Below are 17,927 nucleotides of genomic sequence, written 5' to 3'. Positions count from 1 at the left end.
TTCAATACTAAAAATTCCTCCAGTTATGAAAGTCATCTGTATTGTATTAGAATAGGAAAGTGGACTGTAAAAGAGTAAAATTTTCATTTGGTTTTAAAGGCCATTGGATGTCCAACAAAATGTGAAATTATTTCAGTACAGAAACCAAATTATATACTATTTATTTATTCTACACAGTATTTAAATGATGTTGGAAGCCTACATAAGGTTAAATAATGCTTATAATCTAAGCTAAATGTATAGCTTCTTTCCTTTCACAGCAAAGGAGTAGTAGTTAAAATGGAAGATTGTAGTAGTTAAAATGGAAGATTATCTACCACAAATGTAAACACAACTGAGGGGTCTGGGGAGGTGGGGTGAGCCTGGTGGTGGGTATTGTGGAAGACACGTATTGCATGGAGCACTGTGGTGCAGAAACAATGAATTTTGGAACCCTGAAAAAAAAATTAAAAAAATGTAAACAAAGACATTTTCATATGAGATAGTTGCATATTGCAATGGCAGAAAATGTAGTTGTATACAATATATTTTTCCCCAATCACTACTAACACAGAATAAAGCCAAATATGTAGAAGAGAATTAGAAAATTTGAAATGAATATATATTTCAGTATCTAAAGAGAGGCACTATGGAATATTATGCCTCCATCAGAAAGGATGAATACCCAACTTTTGTAGCAACATGGACGGGACTGGAAGAGATTATGCTGAGTGAAATAAGTCAAGCAGAGAAAGTCAATTATCTTAAGGTTTCACTTATTTGTGGAGCATAACAAATAGCATGGAGGACATGGGGAGTTAGGAGAAGGGAGTTGGGGGAAATTGGAAGGGGAGGTGAACAATGAGAGACTATGGACTCTGAAAAACAATCTGAAGGGTTTGAAGAGGTTGGGGGAACCAGATGGTGGGTATTAAAGAGGGCACGGATTGCATGGAGCACTGGGTGTGGTACAAAAACAATGAATACTGTTATGCTGAAAATAAATTTAAAAAAATGATTTAAAAAAAATTAAAAATAAAGAGAGACCCCTAACTAGGAGTAAGTCTTTGATTCATGTCATACTTTGTGCTGCTCTTTCTCCAAATCAAAGGAAATTGTTTTATGGCAAATTCTCATGTTTGCATTGCTTCATTGTCTCCTATGAACAGAGGTGTTAGAGATGTATAACTAGTTTTGTCTTTTTCAGGTAGTTCATCCAGAAAGTATTTTTCTGTTATTCTCTTAAAACAACAAAATTGATTTTCATAAAATAGAGTATAAAAGTACACATTTAAGTGTTTGTTATACAGAAGTATTTCTGGATTTCTGAGAGAACTACTTGTATCAGTTCTACTAAATGAAATATAAGTAGTCAAAGCCAGGTCTTTTATGATATGAAATAGATATCTGAAATTTTTCTAGCTTATATTCTTCAGTTGCAGTTACCTGCTCTTTAAAAGTCAATTCAACATTTCAAAAATAATGATAATAATAATAATAATAATAAAAAAACACATTTATTTTTATATACTACCTAAATGTTCACTGAAGCTGTTTATGATTTCCTCTCATTAATTTCTGAGTATATTATTAACTGGCATTATTCTTCTTTTAAGGCAGATACATTTTAGGATTTAATAATGTCACTAAGAATAGCTAAACGTTTTTAATGCTATTAAAATTATCATGATATTTTTGAAAATTCTTCCCCCTATGCAAAACTGGTTACCTCCTCACATGAAATCCCATCATCATGTCAAGAGACTGAAAGACAAGAGCATAGCACTTTCTAAGTTACATTTTTATTTAAAATGTTTCTTAACAGTGTTATCTTTAACTTAACTTGTATAATTCTTTTTTGGTCTCTGGAAGACTTCCTTAACCTTTGGCTTTTGTATTAACCCTTTGTCTTCAACTGTCTCATATTTGACTATATACTCTTTTTTCAGTCACCTTTCCTCTGTGCTACAGTCTGAATTTTTTTGTCCTCTCCCCAGATTCATGTGTGGAAACCAAAGGCCTAAAGTCAAGGTTGGGAGGCTTTGGGAGATCATTATCTTATGGGGGTGGAGCCCTCATGAATTGGATTAGAGCTCTTATAAAAGATGCCCCAGGCAGTTCCCTTAACTCTTCCACCCTGTAAGGATACCATGAGAAATCAGCGCTGACCAAACTGAAGAGGACTCCTCAACAGAACCTGACCATATATTCTGGCATTCTGATCTTGAGCATCCAGCCCCTAAAACTGTGAGCAATATATTTCTGGTATATGTAAGCCAACCAGTTCATGGTATTTTGTTATAGTAGCCTAAACAGACTAAGACACCATGCAGTGATATTCTGTTCAGAGCTCAGTACTTTGCTTTATTCTCTTCTTGTTCTATAGTCACTACATGGCAGTTACCCATATACCTATGAATCATGCTGTTACTCTGGCTCAGTAGTTCCTAACCAAGGATGATTTGCCCCTCCCTACAGGAAACATTTGGCAATGTCTGTAGAAATTTTTTTTTTTTTTTTTCAAATAGAAGATGGTGCTACTGGGATCTAGTGGGTCAAGGCCAGTGATGCTGCTAAACATCCTATAATATATAGGACATTCCTGTTACTACAAAGATGTATCTGTCCACAAAGCTCAGTGCAACATAGTTGCTATTAGTTTGAGCTATTACAAACTTCTACCTCAAATGTTATGAGCATGAGGCAAGTACATTACACCTGACTGGAAGTCTTACAGACCACTAAGCTTCAATGTGCCCATCACTGAACTCATGGTGAGTAACCACAAGTCTTTCAAAAATTTAAGCACCAAATTCACAAGTATCATACCAACTATCTTGTTTCATGCCCTAATTCCAGAAATAACAACAATTAATAAGCATCTGAATTATAACCTCCTATGTGTTTCCAATAGTCCATACACCTGTCTCTCTGTAAGTTACCTTCTTATGTAAAGGAATATTACCTCTTTCTAGAGGTAGTCTCAAAATCTTCATTTGTAATGTCCCAATCTCATGTTCCACCATTTCCAGTCCATGACTAAAGATACTGGGTTTTGCATGTAATATTGTCACATCATTTTTCTTTTCAAGGTAAATGTTATGATTTTGGGGCTTATTGTATCGGTCCACCTATAATGTCATAGCTGCTTACCTGCCAGCTTCCATTCCCATCACATTCTTACTCCAGCAATACTGAGCTACTTGTGAATGTACAGTATTTTTCAAACATTCCTATATTGAAAAATATTCCTATATTGAAAAATAGTCTTTTCTCTGCCTTCTCTTGTCCCCTCAGCAAAGCATCTGTATTCTTTAAAATTTGGGTAAAATACTGCCTGCTCATTAATTTCATACTGAATCAGTCAATTTGGATTTTTCTGTTTTCCCATGCCCTTAATACATATCTCTATTTCAGTAATTATCATATTACTTGCACATTACTGAATAATCTCCGCTTTCATTCATCTTATATCTGACTTTGAGGACATGTCAGAAAAATAATTTTCAATCATTCCCCAATTTTTTATCTCTAAGAACACTGGAAAAGATTTTATTGAACCCATATTCCGAAAAATATAACTAAAACAAACTGATGTCCCAGATCTCTTGTGAATTGCCGATCCCCAGACCAATTAACTTAAGTCACAAAATGAGTAGCATATGCAAAGCCATCAACTTCTTGGAAAATATATGATGAAAAGAACAAACTGAATGGGAAGAAAATGTATTCTTGGAGAAAAAAAAATTCTTAAATATCTACTTCAGTGGTCTCTTTGCAGGCAGAGGATATTTTATGTTTCAAAACTGAAATTCTCTAAATTTTCCCATTAAACTGGTGATCTATTACTAGAAAAAAAAATACAAAGAAAACATTTGTTCTGTCTTCATTTATTTCCCTAATTATCATGGCCTTAAAACTACCCACTCTACTAAATTACAGAAATATTTAAGTTTGGTTTGACACCAGATCCATTTCACCCAACATATGTTAGAGCCCCCCTTCAGGGACAGTAGAGTGAAATGGAAAGGGTGTTTGAGAAGCCTTCAATGTGGCATATATGAGACTGAGAATTTTCCTGTTGTGGTTCTGCTTACTGAATAACTGATCTGCAATAGATTAATCTAGTACATTGGCTGGCAGAACCCATCTTCTTAATAATCTTAATCAGTATCCTGCTCTTATCCAATCTCAAATAGCCGTGCAATCTACTACATTTGGTATGGAAATGTAGGATTCTTCCACTAGTGCAGTCCTCTCCTGACATTCAAACAGAATATTGCCCAGAAGCCTCCTATGTGTTTACTTGCTTATTTTAGTCTAATCCATGTCTAGTCCATTATTCTTCTCTTTGAGAAAAGGAGCAAAGGATCATTCAATGACACATGCTAATGCTCCCAAAATAATTGGTATTAGTTCTATTATATTAATTAAGGATAATTCAGGTGAAGAGATGATAAAGAAAATGTTAGGGAATATAGAATTATCATTATTAACAATGTAGGGGCCAAAGAATAACCCCTCCTTGACTTTTTTCTGAAAATTATATGTGTATATGTTATGAAACTGGTATGTCTAAGAAATGGTAATATAACAAAAATAAGAATATGGTATAATTATCTATGAATAATTCTTTTGATGATTTAAACTAATTAACAGTTAATGTTGCTATAAATAAATTATATAGGTTCATCAAAATTATAATTACTATAATTGTTATGGGTTTATAAAAATATCTATTCTAGACCTCTATTTTGGCAGCCTAATTAAGGTGGGGGGACTTAAAAAGCCACGTTGCATATATTTTGAAAGTTAAAAAAGAAAAAAGTCATGAATGAAGAAAAGTAACTTTGATATCCTGTGTAACATTTACAATTTTTTTTTGTTTCTTTTTTTGCACTGCCCAGAAGATATGTTTGGCATATCTTGAAGAAGCAGAAACATCACTGTGAATATCCATCAGGTAAAGCAATTTTTTATCCTATTAGGAGGTCTATGAAAGACATGAAAAGACAAGAAAAATAATTTTAGGTTGAAGAGAAAATGTACATGGTGTTACCATCTGCTTTGAAAGAATGCCACGTAGATAAGAGTGAAAACCCATCTGATGGTGCTACCCTGTAAGAAACTGGAATAATGAAATTTTATTTCTTAAAGACAAAACTCAGAGATGCTTAAGAAAATTGGAAAATGCCAAGCAGACTGGCAGTGAACAAGACAGACATACTATCTATGTTAAAAACAGAGTCTTACAGTGATAGACAGAGCTCTTCAACTACATTTGCTTAAAATATGATACATGGGATCCATAAATTACCTTATATTATTCATTATAAAGAGTATAGTTACATATTTTGAATCAATAACTATTTTAACGAATGTTCTTTCTAGTTAAAGAAAAATGAGATTTCTGCTTTGGGTAAATAATACTTCACTGAAGGTAGTTTCTATCATATTATAGAGTCTGACTCCATTTTGGATGTTTGACTGACAGACTTCAAGCCCTACTAGTCCTCCTTCTCCTTCTTTCCCACAGCTAGGACTAATGAGAGACCTGGCATTTTCTCCTATGGCACCAATGGGAAGTTAAAAATAGGCAAGCCCCTGCCCACCTGGGAACTCTCCTCAGTTCTACCCACCAATTACAATAAAAGCCAAAGCAGCTGTCCTTCCCTGCTCTCTCAGATCAGTTCAGACCAGTTTAAAAGTCTGCCCTGCTCTCCCAAGGAAACCTTATATATGAGTAATAAGTCTCTTCATACCTACCTTCCTGATGCATGAGTAGGATCATCAGCTCTAAAATTTGAACCTAATTCTGTATGATGATGCCTCAGCTCACCATTGCAGGGTGATTATAACACACTTCATGAATATATAAGATTATAATACACTTCATGAATATATAACACACTACATGAATATATACATAAGATAATTCATATGAAAGACATATGATAGAAGTTTCAGATTATAGAAAACATCCCTAATACAATCTAGCTCACAAATGTTAACCAAATAAAACATTTTAGCTTAGTTTTAGATATACAATTAGATTACTAACTACCTAGATTAAAATAGTTAAAAGTATCATTCTCCAATTACAATTTTATTTTCAATATTTATATATAGGTTCTAAAACAGGAATTCACTTTAATGTTTAAATGAGATCCTTAACTAGGAGACTCTGCAGTCACAATGATTTGTAGAATATAAATAATGAATGTGTCCTGAAGACACAAAATCTGCATATAAATAAGTGCATTTACAGAAGAGAAAAATACAATCATTAATTTTGTGCCTTGATTATTCTATTCAATCTTAACCTTGACAAATATTTACAGAATATGGGGTTCATAAGTTGTGGTATAAAAGAAAAAAAAAAAACACTATTTTTGTTCTTCACAGAGTTAGTTCATATGTTTCTATCTGTATATCTAGATGTAGATGTGTAGCTGAATGGGATAGGAATTTATATATTGAATTAATATTTATTCATTACTACCTCTAAATTCATGTTGATTCCAACCACTGGAGTTTAAATTCATTATGCTTACACAGACATATATAGACCACACACACACACACACACACACACACACACACACACAACTCTGGTACATATACATATGTATATATGTATATATATTGAATATATATGATATATATAAAATACAAGATAGAATTATATATACCTATATTTATATAGCATAATCAAATTCGAAGTGGTCAGGGATACACACTTAATATATATACACAAACTTTAATAGTATATACAATATAATGCATTCCTTGATCATTCTTACCTCCAACTACAGATATTTCTAATAAAAATAAATAAATATTTAAAAGGATCAATAATACCCTAAAATGCCTTCCAAAATATATGAACTCTTAACACAGTCTATCCCTGTTAGTGAAAAATCTAAAAATATAAAAACTGAGTCTTCATAGCGGCAGCAATGAATCAAACCTATTACAGAGACTTCAAGCCACTCCAGCTGCATATGAAGGAGGTGTGAAAAAATGAAAGTTCAATAATCTAAAAAAGCATAGTGCCTTTCCGCACTTTGTGGGATGGTGGTGATTGTGGAGCACACAGAGTAGTATTCACTCAGTGGGTGATTTTTGCAATAGCAGTCTGATCTTAGACTAAATCCTAATCCAAAATTAAAACTCAAAATGTGTTTCATTGCATTGGAGCCAACATTTTTCTGACACGTATTCTCTAACTAAGCTCCCCTAAATCTCTGATTGTCTTAAGATTTTACCTTATTTCAATGTATATCTTTAGAACATCTATTTTGCAAAAAAAGATACCATTTTAAAACACATATGTTTGGATGATTGCTTCTTATTCTCATTACCTCATTTGGGAAATTGTAGATACTCTCTTACATATGGCAGAATAATAATATAGAGTTGAAAATATATCCAGAATTTCTATTTTTCTTTTTGTGATAACCTGGAAGATACTCAGATACTCAATTAACAGAGTATAACTACACAGATTTTCACTTTTTTAACTTTGGGGTATTAAAAATGATTATAAATTATGACAAACATGAATTATTAAAGTAGCTGAATTTTCTTTTGGTGGGAATACAAATATTAATTGCTGTTTTTCATTTGTTTATATGGTTCTGTCATTTAAAGAAAATAATAAGGTAATAACACTGATTTTTTAAAATAAACTCATTAATAAAATCATAGTTTTAAAAACACCAAATAAGCCATTAGTAATTCCTAATCTGTGAGTACATGGGGAAATTGACAGTGTGAACTAAGTCCTTTGAATTTAAGTTACATCTAATAGAGCTTTGCTTCAAGAAGACATGAGATACACAGGCTTATAAGGCTTATGAGAAACAATTTCCTCCCATTGAGCAATACTTAACACAAGGATGAAATCATGTGGGAAAATATTGGGTTGCAAATATATGTGACAACTTAGATGATAATAAATGTCAGATAAAATTTCAGTGTAAAACCAACATTTGTTATATAATAGTCATGTTTATTGCAGCAGTATTTACGATACCCAAGATTTGGAAACAACTTAAGTGTCCACCAAGAGATGAATGGAAAAGATGATACACACACACTTGTGTATATATATGTTTATATGTGTTTGTGTATATATATGATATTTGTACATATGTGTATATATGTATATATGTTTATATATGTGTATGAATATATACACACAATGGAGTATTATTTAGCTGTGAGAAAGAAGGAAATCCTGCCATGTGTGACAACATGGATGAGTCTTGAGGGCATTATGTTAAAGAGAGAAGTCAGACAGACAAAGACAAATATAGAGCACTTGTATGTGGAATCTAAAAAAGCCAAACAAAGAATAAACATAAAAAATAAAAAAGGCAAACTTAAAAAACAGAGTAGAATGATGGTTACCAAGGTGTAGGGGGTGGGAGAATTAGGGCAATGTTTAAGGATACTAACTTGCAACTAGTAGACAAATAAGTTCTAGAGACCTCATAAATAGCATAGTGATTATAGTCAACAATGTTATATAATAAACTTCAAAATTGCTAGGAGACTAGATCTTCATTATCCTTACTACATACAAAAAGATAATTATATGATAGAGATGTTAATTAGTACTATGGTGGTAATCATATTGCAGTATATAAATATATCAAATAAACATGTTATATACCTTAAACTTATACAATATTGTATGCCAATTATAGCTCAATTAAAAAAATTCTATCAGAAGCATCCTTCTATTTTGTGCTGCTTCTCTGTCTACCAATTCCCCATCTCACTAATAAATTTATATAAGGAAGTAATACAACTCACTTATTAAATGCAGTGGCAACACACTAACAGATTTTTTTTTTAAATATACAGATGAAAAGAAACCAAATAATAGAGAAAATCTTGATAGAGTGGCAACAACCTATGGGATTTTGGCATCAAGAGTATGTTAGATTTTTAGTCTGTCAACTTGCAAAGTGATCTATTAACTACAATGCTACTGATGCACTAACATTACATTGTTTAAATACTGAAATGAGATCTAGGAAGATATTGTATGTATGGCATCTGCCACAAAATAGGCACAAGATAAGACTTCCAAAATGACTAGAAATTTGGGAAAAAGTAAATCACGAGATTGAAAGGAATGTTTTGTTTTGTTTTGTTTTGTTTTAGTTTGGAAGGGTCTTTTGATTCTATGAATAAGAAAATGTTTTCTCCAGAAATCAAAGTTTGGGACAAAATATACGAAATAACATGATTTTCCCAAAAGACACAGAGACAGATAATATGATAAAATCTAATACCCTTCCATGATAAAAGTATTTGACACACTCAAACTCATTTTATGAGGCCAGGATTACCTTGATCCCAAAACCAGACAAAGACCCCATTAAGAAGAATTGCAGATCAATTACCCTGATGAACACAGATGCAAAATACTAGCCAATAGGATCCAACAGTACGTTAAGAGGATTATTCATCACAACCAAGTAGGATTTACTCCTGGGCTGCAAGATTGGATCAACATCTTCAAATCAATCAATGTGATAGAATATATTAATAAAAGAAAGAACAAGAATCATATGATACTCTAAATAGTTGCAGAAAAAAACATGTGATGAAGTACAACATCCTTTCTTAATTAAAACTCTTCACAGTGTAGGGATAGAGAGTACATACCTCAATACCATAAAAGCCATCTATGAAAAACCCACAGTGAGTATCATTCTCAATGGGAAAAAAAATGGAAAGCTTTCCCCCTAAGATAAAGAACATGGCAGGGATGTCCACTATCACCACTGCTATTCAACATAGTACTAGAAATCATGGCCTCAGCAATCAGACAAGAAAAAGAAATAAAGGCATCCAAATTGGCAAAGATGAAGTCAAACTCTCACTCTGCAGATGATATGATAATTTATGTGGAAAACCCAAAAGACTCTACCCCAAAACTGCTAGAACTCATACAGGAATTTGGTAAAGTGTCAGGATATAAAATCAATGCACAGAAATCAATTGCATTTCCACACACCAACAACAACACAGAAGGAAGAGAAATTAAGAAGTCAATCCCATTTACAGTTGCACCCAAAACCATAAGATAGCTAGGAATAAACCTAACCAAAGAGGCAAAGAATCTGTACTCAGAAAACTATAAAATACTCATGAAAGAAACTGAGGAAGACACAAAGAAATGGAAAAACATTCCATGCTCACAAGTTGGAAGAACAAATATTGTGAAAATGTCTATGCTACCTAGAGCACACTACACATTTAATGCAATCCCTGTCAAAATACAATAAACTTTTTTCAAATAAATGGAACAAATAATCCTAAAATTTGTACGGAACCAGAAAAGACCCCCGAATAGCCAGAGGAATGTTGAAAAAGAAAACCAAAGCTGGTGGCCCACAGTTCCAGACATCAAGCTCTATTACAAAGCTGTAATCATCAAGATGGTATGGTACTGGCACAAAAACACACATAGATCAATAGAATAGAATAGAGAGCCCAGAAATGGACCTTCAACTCTATGGCCAACTAATCTTTGACAAAGGAGGAAAGAATGTCCAATGGGAAAAAAACAGTCTTTTCAACAAATGGTGTTGGGAAAATTGGAAATTGGACAGCCACATGCAGAGGAATGAAACTGGACCATTTCCTTACACCACACACAAAAATAAACTCAAAATGGATGAAAGACCTCAATGTGAGACAGGAATCCATCAAAATTCTTGAGGAGAACACAGGCAGCAACCTCTTCGATCTCAGCTGCAGCAATTTCTTCCTAGACACTTTGCCCACAGCAAGGGAAGCAAAGAGCAAAAGTGAACTATTGGGACTTCATCAAGATTAAAAAAAAAGCTTTTTTGCACAACAAAGGAAATAGTCAACAAAGCTAAAAGACAACTGACAGAATTGGAGAACATATTTGCAAATGACATATCAGATAAAGGATTAGTATCCAAAATCTATAAAGAACTTATCAAACTCAACACCCAAAGAAGAAATAACCCAATCAATAAGTGGGCAGAAGAGATAAACAGACATTTCTGCAAAGAAGATATCCAAATGGTCAACAGACACATGAAAAAGCGCTCAACATCACTCAGCACCAGGGAAATACAAATCAAAACCATAGTGACATACCAGCTCACACCAGTCAGAATGGCAAAAATTAACAAGTCGGGAAATGACAGATGCTGGCAAGGATGTGGAGAAAAGGTAATTCTCCTACACTGTTGGTGGGAATACAAGCTGGGATGACCACTCTGGAAAATAATATGGAGGTTCTTCAAAAAGTTGAAAATAGAGCTATCCTATGACCCAGTGATTACACTACTGGCTATTTACCTGGAAGATACAAATGTAGTGATCTGAAGGGGCAACATTTTCCCCAATATTTATAGGAGCAATGCCCACAATAGCCAAACTATAGAAAGAGCCCAGATGTCTATCAACAGACTAATGGATAAAGAACATGTGAAATATATATATATATATATATATATATATATATATATATATAATGCAACCATCAAAAAAACTTGTCATTTGCAATGACATGGATGGAACTAAAGGGGATTATGCTAAATGAAATAAATCAGAGAAAGAAAATTATTATATGATCTCACTGATACGTGGAATTTGAGAAAAAAGACAGAGGATCATAGAGAAGAGAGGGGATAAAATGAAACAAGATGAAACCAGAGAGGGAGACAAACTATAAGGGACTCTTAATTTCAGGAAACAAACTGAGGGCTACTAGAGTGGAGGGGGGATGGGATGGATGGTGTGGCTGGATGATGGACATTCAGGAGGGCATGTGCTATGGTGAGTGCTAAGAATTGTGTAAGACTGATGAATTACAGACCTATACCCCTGTAGCAAATAATACATAATATGTTAATAAAAAAAATATTTGACACAGAAAAAAAAGGAACCTTCTCAATCTCATAAACAGCATCTATGTAAAACCCAAGGCTAGTATCAAACTTACTGGTGGAAGTCTGAGATTGTCCCTAAAATAAGAAACAAGACAAAGATGTCTACTTTAAATATTATTAAAATGATAATTTTACCCAAAGTGACTTGTAGATTCAACACAAGACCTAATAAATACAAGCTGTCTTATTTGCAGAAACTGGTAACTGGATCTTAAAATTCCTCTAGAAATTCAAACAACACAGAATGTACAAAACAAGATTAAGATAAAGTACATAATTAGAGGATTTACACATTCTGATTTCAAAACTTATTGCAAAGTAATAGCAATCAAGAATGTGTGGAACTGGGGTACCTGGGTGGCTCAGTAAGTTAAGCATTTGCCTTTGGCTCAGATCATGATCAAGCACCATGTTGGGATCCCTGCTCAGCAAGGAGTCTGTTTCTCCCTCTGCTCTTTTTCTTTTCTTTTCTTTTTTTAATTTATTTGACAGAGAGAGAGAGAGATCACAAGCAGGCAGAGCAGCAGGCAGAGAGAGAGGGAGAAGCAGGCTCCCTGATGAGCAGATAGCCCAATGCATAACTTGATCCCAGGACCCTGAAATCATGACCTGAGCCAAAGGCAGAGGCTTAACCCACTGAGCCACCCAGGTGCCCCCTCCCTCTCCTCTTCACCCCTCTTGTGTTCTCTTTCCCTCTTTCTCTCTCTCAAATAAGTAAAATCTTAAAAAGAAAAAAAAAAGGGGGGGAATGTATGGAGCTGGTATAAGACTAGGTTTATATATCAAGGGTATGAAATGGAGATTCCAGAAGTTTACCTAAAGATTTTATATATATATATATATACACACACATATATATGTGTGTGTGTGTGTGTAAATTGAAACTGCTATGAAATCTCAATTCATATCTATCATTATCACAATAGTTAAAATTGAAAGAACTCAGATGATAGCAAGTATTGGCAAGAATGTAGAAAAACTGGAATTCTTATATACTGCTAGTGGAAGGTAGTTCTTCAAAAATTTAAAGTCATCATGTTACCTAGAAATTGCATTCTTAGGCATGTACCCAAGAGAACTGAAAACAAGTCCACATACCCAAGTGCATGTTATACACAAAACGTATAAACGTGTTCATAGGAGCATTATGCATATTAGCTAACAAGTAGAAACAATCCAAGTGGCTGACAATAGTCTAATGAATAAAGTAAATATTGTCTATCCATGCAATGAGATATTCATCTACAAAAAGAAATGAAATACTCATAAACGGTTCAACATGAATTAACCTTGAAAACATCATGCTAAGTGAAAAAAGACATGAAAGGACATATTATATGTTTCTATTTACATGGAATGTACAGAATAGGCAAAGCAAAAGACAAGAAAGATTATTATTTCTTGGTGAAGGGGAAAGGAGGGAATGGTAATGAATGCTAATGGGGCAGTACGTTTTTGTTTTTGTTTTTGAAGTAATAAAAATGTTCTTGAATTAGATAGCAGTAATGATTGAACAACCTGTGATTCTAATACAAATCACTAAATTATACATTTTAAATGGATACATTTAATGGTATGTGAATTATATCTTGATTAAAAAAGGTTTAATTTCATTCTCTCCTCTCCTCTCCACTACAAGATGCTGCTTTCAAAATAAGACAAAAAAAAAGCAGATAAAAAGTATAAACAGATATACTAAGGAAAAAGTAATATTTAGATCAGACTCAGATGTGACACTGATGATCGACCTAACCCAGAATTAAAAATAACAATATATTAAAAGTTCTGATGAAAAAGGAGATAATACATATGATTAGATGATAAATTTCATTGGAGAGATATAGATTTCAGAAAGACTTGAGTAGCAATTCTGCAAATAACAACAAAACTCTAACAGAGACAAAGAGTGTCTTTATAGACTCATCTGTAACTTGATATGGCTCAGAAAAGAATCAGTGAACTTTAAGTCAATAAGAATTATGCAGTCTTAAATACAAATAGAACAAAGCATGGATCCATAAAACAGCGCAGTGTTGCAGATTGGATATAACGACAGGACCCATCCATACGTTGTCTACAAGAGACCCATTTTGAACCTAAGGATATATCCAGACTGAAAGCGAAGGGATGGAGAAGCATCTTTCATGCCAATGGGCCTCAAAAGAAAGCTGGGGTAACGATTCTCATATCAGATAAATTAGATTTTAAACTAAAGACTGTAGTCAAAGATAAACAAGGACACTACGTCATTCTTAAAGGGTCTATCCACCAAGAAGATCTAACAATTGTAAATATTTATGCCCCCAATACAGGAGCAGCCAATTATATAAGACAACTGTTAATCAAGATAAAGAGTCATATTGATATGAATCCATTAATAGTAAGGGATCCTAATATGCCACTCTCAGTAATAGACAGATCATCCAAGCAGAAAACCAATAAAGAAACAAGAGCATTGAATGACACATTGGACCAGATGGACCTCATAGCTATATACAGAACGTTCCAACCTAAAACAACAGAATACTCATTCTTCTCAAGTGCACATGGAACTTTCTGCAGAATAGACCACATACTGGGTCACATATCACAGCTCAACTGATACCAAAAGATTGAGATTGTTCCCTGCATATTCTCAGACCACAGTGCTTTGAAACTGGAACTCAACCACAAGAAAAAGTTTGGAAGGAATTCAAAGACTTGGAAGCTAAAGACCACCTTGCTTAAGAATGTTTGGATCAACCAGGAAATCAAAGAATAACTTAAGCAATTCATGGAAACCAAAGAGAATGAAGACACTTTGGTCCTAAACCTATGGGATACAGGAAAGGTGGTACTAAGTGGGAAATACATAGCTATCCAAGCCTCCTTCAAAAAAATTGAATAGTCCAGAATACACCAGCTCTCTTTACACTTAAAAGAACTGGAGAATCAACAAAAAATTAAGCCAACCCCACAAACATAAGAAGGGAAATAACCAAGATTAGAGCAGAGATCAATGAGATAGAAACTAGAGATACAGTAGAATGCATCAATGAAACTAGAAGCTGGTTTTTTGAAAGAATCATTAAGATTGATAAACCATTGGCCAAACTAATCCAAAAGAAAAGAGGGCCCAAATTATTAAAATTATGAATGAAAAGAGACAGATCATGACTAACACCAAGTAAATAGAAACAATCATCAGAAATTTTTATCAACAGTTATATGCCTATAAGTTAAGTAACCTAGATGAAATGGATGCTTTCCTGGAAACCTATAAACTTCCAAAACTAAATCAGGAAGAAACTGACAACATGAATAGACCAATATCTAGTAATGAGAATGAAGCAGTGATCAAAAACCTCCCAAAAAACAAGAGCCCAGGACCTGATGGATTCTCTGGAGAATTCTACCAAACATTCAAAGAAGAAATAATACCTATTCTCCTGAAGCTGTTTCAAAAACAGAAATGGAAGAAAAACTTCCAGACTCTTTCTATGAAGCCAGCATGACCCTGATCCCCAAACCAGGCAAAGACCCCACCAAAAAGGAGAATTTCAGGCCAATATCCCTGATAAATATGGATGCTAAGATTCTAAACAAGATCCTAGCTAATAGGATCCAACAGTATATTAAAAAGATTATCCACCGGGACGCCTGGGTGGCTCAGTTGGTTAAGCAGCTGCCTTCGGCTCAGGTCATGATCCCAGCGTCCTGGGATCGAGTCCCACATCGGGCTCCTTGCTTGGCAGCGAGCCTGCTTCTCCCTCTGCCTGCCACTCTGTCTGCCTGTGCTCACTCTCGCTTCTCTCTCTATGACAAATAAATAAATAAAATCTTTTTAAAAAAAAAGATTATCCACCATGACCAGGTGGGATTTATCTATGAGAAGCAAAGGTGATTCAACATTCGCAAATCAATCAATGTGACAGAACAAATCTACAAGAGAAGAGAGAAGAACCACATGGTCCTCTCAATTGATGCAGAAAAAGCATTTGACAAGATACAACATTCAGTGTCTGATTAAAATGATTCAAAGTATAGGGATAGAGGGAACATTCCTCAACTTCATAAAATCTATCCATGAAAACCCACAGCAAATATCATCCTCATCGGTGATAAGCTGACAGCCTTCCCTTTGAGATCAGGAACACAACAAAGTTGCCCACTCTCGCTACTCTTGTTCAACATAGTACTAGAATTCCTAGCAACAGCAATCAGACAACAAAAAGAAATAAAATGATTCAAATGGGCAATGAAGAAGTCAAACTCTCTCTCTTCGCAGATGACACGATACTTCATATGGAAAACCCAAAACGACTCCACCCACAAACTACTAGAACTCATAAAGCAATTCAGAATTGTGGCAGGATACAAAATCAATGTACAGAAATTAGTTGTTTTCTTATATAATAACAATGAAAATATAGAAAGGGAAAATAGAGAATATATTCCATTTACTATAGCACCAAGAACCATAAGATACATGGGAATAAACCTAACCAAAGAGATAAAGAATCTGTACTCAAAGAAATATAGAACATTCATGAAAGAAATTGAAGAAGACACAAAAAGATGGAAGACCATTCCAGTCTCATGAATCATAAGGATAAACATTGTTAAAATGTCTATACTGTCTAGAGGTATCTATACTTTCAATGCCATCCTGATCAAAATTCCACTGGCATTTTTCAAAGAGCTGGAATAAACAATCCTAAAATTTGTATGGAACCAGTAGAGACCCCTCATTGCTAAGGAAATGTTGAAAGAGAAAAACAAAACTGGGGGCATCACATTGCCTGATTTCAAGTTGTTCTACAAAGCTGTAATCACAAGACAACATAGTACTGGCACAAAAACAGACACATAGACCAGTGGAACAGAGTAGAGAGCCCAGATATGGACCCTCAACTCTATGGTCAAATAATCTTCGACAAAGCAGGAAAAAATATACAGTGTAAAAAAGACCATCTCCTCAATAAATGGTGCTGGGAAAATTGGACAGCTACATATAGAAGAATGAAACTTGACCATTCTTTTACACCATACACAAAGGTAAACTCAAAATGGGTAAAAGACCTCAATGTGAGGCAGGAATCTATCATAATCCTAGAGGAGAACATAGGCAGTAATCTCTTTGACATAGGCCACAGCAACTTCTTTCAAGATATGTCTCCAAAAGCAAAGGAAACAAAAGTAAAAGTGAACTTTTGGGACTTCATCAAGATAAAAAGCTTCTGCACAGCAAAGGAAATGGTCAATAAAATAAAGAGGCAACCCACGGAATGGGAGAAGTTATTCTCAAATGACACTACAGACAAAGGGCCGATATCCAAGATTTATAAAGAACTCCTCAAACTCAACACACACAAAACAGATAATCATGTCAAAAAATGGGAATAAGACATGAACAGACACTTCTCCAATGAAGACATATAAATGGCTAACAGACACATGAAAAATTGTTCATTATCATTAGCCATCAGGGAGATTCAAATCAAAACCACATTGAGATACCACCTTACACCAATTAGAATGGCCAAAATTAACAAGACAGTAAACAACACGTGTTGGGGAGGATGTGGAGAAAGGGGAACCCTCTTACACTATTGGTGGGAATGCAAGTTGGTGTAGCCACTTTGGAGAACAGTGTGGAGATTCCTTAAGAAATTAAAAATAGAGCTTCCCTATCACCCTGCAATTGCACCACTGGGTATTTACCCCAAAGATACAGATGTAGTGAAAAGAAGGGCTATCTGTACCCCAATGTTTATAGCAGTAATGGCCACAGTCACCAAACTGTGGAAAGAACCAAGATGCCCTTCAATGGACAAATGGATAAAGATATGGTCCATATATACAATGGAGTATTATGCCTCCATCAGAAAGGGTGAATACCCAACTTTTGTATCTACATGGATGGGACTGGAGGAGATTATGCTGAGTGAAATAAGTCAAGCAGAGAGAGTCAATTATCATATGGTTTTACTTACTTGTGGAGCATAAGGAATAACA

The sequence above is a fragment of the Lutra lutra genome, chromosome 3 (assembly GCF_902655055.1).
Source record: "Lutra lutra chromosome 3, mLutLut1.2, whole genome shotgun sequence".
Lineage (NCBI taxonomy): Eukaryota > Metazoa > Chordata > Mammalia > Carnivora > Mustelidae > Lutra > Lutra lutra.
Note: the sequence above shows the minus strand (reverse complement) of the source record.